Here is an 8,360-nt window from a genome sequence, read left to right as displayed (position 1 = left end):
CATTATTTGCCATTTGCCTCTCGTTTTCCTCTCGCCCACTTCACCCTTGCCGTTTTATTTGCCCTCTCTTTCCGCTCGCGTTTCTTTCGCCATGTCTGAATCAAAAAGGGTTATGGGTTCTCTCCCGGGTTTTAGTACCTTGGATAATCCCTTTATCCTCTCTAAGCTCATAAACCATGATGCTATAGAAAAACCTACCGGGGTCATCAATGAGAGTCTGAATAATTTTGATGAAGATGATCCCGGAATATTTCGTTATTTACTTGATGAGTCTTTGAAAGATGCTTGGGATAGGTTACTAAGAATCCGGGCCAGCTATGTGCCCCAATATCAAATTGAAATATACTTAAAAAGCTTCTATGTTGCCTTACCTTTGTCATTTAAGCATGTCTTAGACCCTATTTTTGAAGAAGGTTTTATTGAAGGGGACGCCGTACATACCTATGAAAAGATGAAAACCATATTTGGGCACCCCATGAATGAGAAGGTTGAATCTACCTCTCTTTTGCTTTCCTATCAAAACGAAACTATCAAAGAGATGAAGGCTAGCTTAGATGCAAATTTTTGTAACGTGATTAATCTTTCTTCTACCATTAATGGCCATGTGCTCTTTCAGAATAGAAAGATTAATGCCATAGATAATAAGTTTTCCCTTTTCTTCCCGAAGACCAAAGATGATAATACTTAGATCTATCCTTATCTTTTATGCCTAGCTAGGGGCGTTAAACGATAGCGCTTGTTGGGAGGCAACCCAATTTTATTTTAGTTTTTTGCTTTTTGCTCCTGTTTAGGAATAAATCTTTGATCTAGCCTCTGGTTAGATTTGTTTTTCTGTTTTAGTTAGTGTTTGTGCAGAGTAAAACCAGTAGGATCTTCTTGGATGATAGTTATTTGATCTTGCTGAAAATTCCAGAAACTTTCTGTTCACGAAAACGATTTTTAAAAATCACCAAGACGTGATAAAATACTGATTACAATTGCAGTCGATCAATAAACAAATTATCTAGGTCTTCCTATTTTGGTAGATTTTTCTGAGTTACAGAAGTTTGCGTTAGTTACAGATTACTACAGACTGTTCTGTTTTTGACAGATTCTGTTTTTCGCGTGTTGTTTGCTTATTTTAATGAGTCTATGGTTAGTAAAAGTGTTTATAAACCATAGAGAAGTTGTAATACAGTAGGTTTAACACCAATACAAATAAAGAATGAGTTCAATACAGTACCTTGAAGTGGTGTTTTGTTTTCTATCGCTAACGGAGTTCACGAGATTTTCTGTTAAGTTTTGTGTTGTGAAGTTTTCAAGTTTTGGGTAAAGATTTGATGGATTATGGAACAAGGAGTGGAAAAAGCCTAAGCTTGGGGACGCCCAAGGCACCCCAAGGTAAATTCAAGGACACGAAAAAGCCAAAGCTTGGGGATGCCCCGGAAGGCATCCCCTCTTTCGTCTTCGTCCATCGGTAACTTTACTTGGAGCTATATTTTTATTCACCACATGATATGTGTTTTGCTTGGAGCGTATTGTATGATTTGAGTATTTTCTTTTTAGTTTACCACTTTCATCCTCGCTGATTACACTTTTGAGAGAGACACACATGATTCGGAATTTATTAGAATACTCTATGTGCTTCACTTATATCTTTTGAGCTATATAGTTTTTGCACTAGTGCTTTACTTATATCTTTTAGAGCACGGTGGTGGCTTTGTTTTATAGGAACTTTTGTCTCTCATGCTTCACTTATATTATTTTGAGAGTCCTACAAAACAGCATGGTAATTTGCTTAAATTGTGAAATTAGTCCTAATATGATAGCCATCCAAGATTAGTAAAAACTTTCTTATAAGTCCGTTGAATACTAAGAGAAGTTTGATGCTTGATGACTATTTTGAGATATGGAGGTAGTGACATTAAAGTTGTGCTAGTTGAGTAATTGTGAATTTGAGAAATACTTGTGTTGAAGTTTGCAAGTCCCGTAGCATGCACGTATGGTAAACGTTGTGTAACAAATTTGAAACATGAGGTGTTCTTTGATTGTCCTCCTTATGAGTGGCGGTCGGGGACGAGCGATGGTCTTTTCCTACCAATCTATCCCCCTAGGAACATGTGCGTAGTGCTTGGTTTTTGATGACTTGTATATTTTTGCAATAAGTATGTGAGTTCTTTATGACTAATGTTGAGTCCATGGATTATACGCACTCTCACCCTTCCATCATTGCTAGCCTCTTCGGTACCGTGCATTGTCCTTTCTCACCTTGAGAGTTGGTGCAAACTTCGCCGGTGCATCCAAACCCCGTGATACGATACGCTCTATCACACAAAAACCTCCTTATATCTTCCTCAAAACAGCCACCATACCTACCTATTATGGCATTTCCATAGCCATTCCGAGATATATTGTCATGCAACTTTCCACCGTTCCATTTATCATGACACGCTTCATCATTGTCATATTGCCTTGCATGATCATGTAGTTGACATCGTATTTGTGGGAAAGCCACCATCATATTATTTCATACATATCACTCTTGATTCATTGCTCTTCCCGGTACACCGCCGGAGGCATTCATATAGAGTCATACTTTGTTATAGTATCGAGTTGTAATCATTGAGTTGTAAATAAATAGAAGTGTGATGATCATCATTCATAGAGCATTGTCCCAAATAAAAAAAGAGAAAGGACAAAAAAAGAAAGGCCCAAAAAAGAAAATAAAATAAAAAGGGGCAATGCTACTATCTTTTTTTCACACTTGTGCTTCAAAGTGGCACCATGATCTTTATGATAGAGAGTCTCTTATTTTGTCACTTTCATATACTAGTGGGAATTTTTCATTATAGAACTTGGCTTGTATATTCCAACAATGGGCTTCCTCAAATGCCCTAGGTCTTCGTGAGCAAGCAAGTTGGATGCACACCCACTTAGTTTCTTTTGTTGAGGTTTCATACATTTATAGCTCTAGTGCATCCGTTGCATGGCAATCCCTACTCCTTGCATTGACATCAATCGATGGGCATCTCCCTAGCTCGTTCATTACCCGCGTTAATGTGAGACTTTCTTCTTTTTGTCTTCTCCACATAACCCCGATCATCATATTCTATTCCACCCATAGTGCTATATCCATGGCTCACGCTCATATATTGCATGAAAGTTGAAAAAAGTTTGAGATTACTAAAGTATGAAACAATTGCTTGGCTTGTCATCGGGGTTGTGCATGATGAGAGCATTCTTGTGTGACGAAAATGGAGCATGACCAAACTATATGATTTTGTAGGGATGAACTTTGTTTGGCCATGTTATTTTGAGAAGACATAATTGCTTAGTTAGTATGCTTGAAGTATTATTACTTTTATGTCAATATTAAACTTTTATCTTGAATCTTTCGGATCTGAATATTCATGCCACAAATAAGAGAATTACATTGAAAATTATGCTAAGTAGCATTCCACATCAAAAATCTATTCTTATCATTTACCTACTCGAGGACGAGTAGGAATTAAGCTTGGGGATACTTGATACATCTCCAACGTATCTATAATTTTTTATTGTTCCATGCTATTATATATTCTGTTTTGGATGTTTAATGGGTTTTATTATACACTTTTTTTTTTTTGGGACTAACCTATTAACCCGAGGCCCAGCCCAAATTGCTGTTTTTTGCCTATTTGAGTGTTTCGAAAGAAAAGGATATCAAACGGAGTCCAAACGGAATGAAACCTTCGGGAACGTGATTTTCGGAACAAACGTGATCCAGAGGACTTGGAGTGGACGTCAAGCAATCAACAAGGAGGCCACGGGACAGGGAGGCGCGCCTGCCCCCCTGGGCGCGCCCCCACCCTTGTGGGCCCCTCGCAGCTCTCCTAACTGACCTCTTTCGCCTATATATACTCATATACCCTGGAAACATCATATACGGAGCAAAAACCCTATTTCCACCGCCGCAACCTTCTGTACCCGTGAGATCCCATCTTGGGGCCTTTTCCGGCGCTCAGCCGGAGGGGGCATCGATCACGGAGGGCTTCTACATCAACACCATAGCCTCTTCGATCATGTGTGAGTAGTTTACCTCAGACCTTCGGGTCCATAGTTATTAGCTAGATGGCTTCTTCTCTATCTTTGGATCTCAATACAAATTTCTCCTTGATTCTCTTTGAGATCTATTTGATGTAACTCTTCTTTTTACGGTGTGTTTGTCGAGATCCGATGAATTGTGGGTTTATGATCAAGATTATCTATGAACAATATTTGAATCTCCTCTGAATTCTTTTATGTATGATTGGTTATCTTTGCAAGTCTCTTTGAATTATCAGTTTGGTTTGGCCTACTAGATTGATCTTTCTTGCAATGGGAGAAGTGCTTAGCTTTGGGTTCAATCTTGCGGTGCTCGATCCTAGTGACAGTAGGGGAAACAACACGTATTGTATTGTTGCCATTGAGGATAAAAATATGGGGTTTATATCATATTGCATGAGTTTATCCCTCTACATGATGTCATCTTGCTTAAAGCGTTACTCCGTTCTTATGAACTTAATACTCTAGATGCATGCTGGATAGCGGTCAATGTGTGGAGTAATAGCAGTAGATGCAGGCAGGAGTCGGTCTACTTGTCACGGACGTGATGCCTATATACATGATCATACCTAGATATTCTCATAACTATGCTCAATTCTATCAATTGCTCGACAGTAATTCGTTTACCCACCGTAATACTTATGCTATCTTGAGAGAAGCCACTAGAGAAACCTATGGCCCCAGGTCTATTTTCCATCATATTAATCTCCCGTCAACTAGCTATTTCTGTCGCCGTTTATTTTGCAATCTTTAATTTTACTCTTTATCATAAAAACTACCAAAAATATTATTTTATCATCTCTAACAGATCTCACTTTTGCAAGTGGCCGTGAAGGGATTGACAACCCTTTATCACGTTGATTACAAGGTTCTTATTTGTTTGTGTAGGTGCGTGGGACTTGAGCGTGGTCTCCTACTGGATTGATACCTTGGTTCTCAAAAACTGAGGGAAATACTTACGCTACTTTGCTGCATCACCCTTTCCTCTTCAAGGGAAAACCAACGCAGTGCTCAAGAGGTAGAAGTTGGTGAGTTAGTTTTGCCTCTATGAGCCCCGGCAGGCCCTTCCGGGGTGCTTTGGTTGTCTGTTTCTGGGGGTGGCCTTGCCCCTTCCCAGGCTCGCCTGCCCGGCAAGGGAGGCTTTTCTCTTGACAATATCCTGCTTCTCTGGTTTGATCTTGGTCCCTCTGATCTGCATGTTGGTCCTTCGAATCTCTTGGGTTCTTGCACTGTGATCTGGGCTGGTGCTTCAATCTTGTTCCCGTTCTTGTGCACAGTCTGGGCAACAGACCCAGGGTTTGTTGCACCGACATAAGCCCCCGGGCCTGCCCCGAACGCGCCACCGAGCATCATCGGGGTAGGGCCTAATAAGTGCACATGCGAGGGTTGCTGAACAGGCTGGTCTCTTGAAGTCTTCTTTGCTTCTTCATTAGCCTTGATTCCGGGCCAGTTTACGGTTTCCCCGCGCGTCGTGCGCAACATTGTGGAAGAAGTTCGATCGTGGCCTGCAGATTCTTCTCGCCACACGATCACGGGGCGGAAACTACCATCACACTTTCCTCCCGTTTCGCACGCAGCTGCCACGTGTTCCGCGTGCATTGGGCATGGTAGGTGGTGGATGCAGAGGGCACGTGGAGGAGTGCCATGGCTGAAAACCGAGCGCCGATGTTGGAGCAGAGGGTCGGCCTCGACTCTCAGAGTCACAGAGGGTGCAGAGAGGCCGTATTTGAGGAGCGGGGCGGCCATCTCCCGTATGAGAATCCAGCCCCATGCCCCGTTTCCCTATAAAAAGGGGCGGGGTGGTGCTTCTCTGCGCTCACTTCTTCTTCTTCTTCTTCTTCTTCTTCTCTGCAACCCTTCCCTTCTAGCCATGGTGAGAGGGCGAGGGCGCGGCGGTGTCCCGGCGGCGACGACGAGGGCTTCTACTCGACAACGCGTCCCTCCTCCCCTGGATCCTGAGGTGGCAGAACCGGACGCGAGGGGAGGAGGAAGGGGGCGAGGTCGAGGTTGCCGCGGTGCTCGAGGAGGAGAAGGGTGGGGTGGTGCCCGTGCTGCGCCTCCAACGGTGGCTCCTCCTCCGATGGAAGGCCACGTCGGGGACCAACCTCGGGAGTTCATCATCAGGCTATACAAGCCCTTGTTTGGTCATCTTCGCCTCCCAATTCCCTTCACACGGGCGACGGAGCTCGAGCAACCACGCGCTCTGCGACTGCACATGAGAGGCTGTGGGAACGGAGGTATGAGGGTTGACGTCAACTTCCCTACCCCTCATGTAATGTACCTCCGTCGTGGTTGGAAAACCTTTGCCCGTGCTCACGGCTTCTCGGAGGGGCACGTTCCCTAGTTCAAATTAATGGAGAACGACCTGCTCTCCGTCTAGATCTTCGGGCGCTCAGGACGTCGCTTAGGGTGCTGCACGGAGAGCTCGACCAACGACGAAAGCTCCTCTGCGAACGAAAGCGATGAGGAGGACAGTGAAGATGATGGCGGCGACAGGGGGCGAGGGAGCAACGACTCTTACTCCAGCTGATCGCCACCCGCACCATCTTCATCAGGCGGCAGCACCATCATCTGCATCTGCATCTCCTCCCCGGCAATGTGATTTGCCGGGGAGTTGGATGGAGAGGTGCGGATGGTGCTCCTGGGCTCCTCCAGCAGTCCTCCAGATGGACCTTGGCAGGGCTTCCTCTCGGGCTGCAGCTCCGTTAGCCCTGCCGAGTCCTGCTGGCCCTAGTGGCGGTGGTCGACGGGGCCGCCTCCGTCGTGCTTTCCATCGAGGCGTTCCCTCGCGCTCCCATTTCCGTCGGGCTACCTCTCCTGGAGCCCGAGGGGAGCGGGCTGGGCTCCCGCCCAGGCGCTCCTTTTGCCCTGCTCGCTTTCGACGGCCGTGCCTAGGAGGAGAGGGACAAGAAAGGGCATTACGGAGCACTTATCTTGTTTCAATCTTAAATCTGTCTGCACTTGCCAAATTTTAAGTCAAATAATGTAATCTCTCGAGTCCATGTTTGTGTTCTGTAATGATTGTACTTGTATTAGCATATCAATGAAAAAGATGAACCTTGCCGGGAACCTGTGCATGTGTATGTCCATGCAGAGGCGAGATGCCTCTTTAATATAAATAAACGAGTTTTTCCCCGGCAGGCTATCCTGCCAATACCCCTTTTGTCTGCCAGAGAGCTACGTCTGCCGGGGAACAGACAAAGGGACCAGCCCCCCGCCAATTTTTTTTACCAAAGGCCATTGCGACCATCCTGACCGAAGCAATGTCCGAGTCAGAGATGGGAGTACCAAAGTTTCAAAAGAGTGGCGAGGCTTTCTTGTGCACAAGTTATAGCTTACAGAACACTAACGTACACGAGGTAGAAGTTATCTGCTTGGCATGCCGGAGATCGTTGTGTCGGGCAATCTTCTCAACTCCTTATCGAAGCCAAGCTCACGGCAGGAACCTGCAGCTTCATGCAGATGAGAATGAATGCAGGATGCGATCCTATCTATATGCATATGCAAATGCTCATGAAATGCTTATGTAGTGATCTTGGAATGCTCATGCATGCATGCAATCTTGGTCGGGGCCCCCCACAGCGCTTCTTTATTTTCTCTTCTACGTGGTTCTCTCCCTGGCTTTGTACAAGGGGTTACATGTAGCTGATGCAAGGCCTGTACAAGAGGGTGGCTGCCATATTCCATGAGTTTTGCAACTGGGTGCCATCTCTGGTCTCCAAACAAACTGTGCCAGGTCTGGTGACTCGTACTACCCGGTAAGGGCCTTCCCACTTTGGTGAAAATTTGTTTGAACCCTTGGCGGACTGAACGCGCCTAAGGACAAGGTCACCTTCCTCAAAACATCGGGCGTGAACCCTGCGGCTATGATAGTGGCGCGGGGCTTGCTGCTAGCATGCAGCACACGTAGCAGCTCGAAGATGGTTCTCCTCGAGTAGCACAGCATTGTCACGCCGGTGTTGATCTTGCGCTACTTCATCGTAGGCAAGCACTCGAGGTGACCCGTAGATGAGTTCTGTGGGGATAACTGCTTCCGCCCCGTAGACCAGGGAGAAGGGAGTCTGCCCGGTAGCTTGGTTTGGTGTCGTTCTGAAGGACCAGAGAACTACAGATAGCTCCTCAGTCCACCGCCTGTCGTGCTTCTGCAGCGTATCAAAAGTTCTTGTCTTGAGTCCATGCAGCACTGCAGCGTTCGCCCTCTTAGCTTGTCCATTGCTCCGGGGGTGCACCACAGAGGCAAATAAGATCTTGCATCGGAGCGCATGAACATATTGTATGAAGGCGCGACTCGTGAACTG

The sequence above is a fragment of the Triticum aestivum genome, chromosome 1D, assembly GCF_018294505.1.
Source record: "Triticum aestivum cultivar Chinese Spring chromosome 1D, IWGSC CS RefSeq v2.1, whole genome shotgun sequence".
NCBI lineage: Eukaryota > Viridiplantae > Streptophyta > Magnoliopsida > Poales > Poaceae > Triticum > Triticum aestivum.
This window is presented reverse-complemented; position numbering follows the sequence as displayed.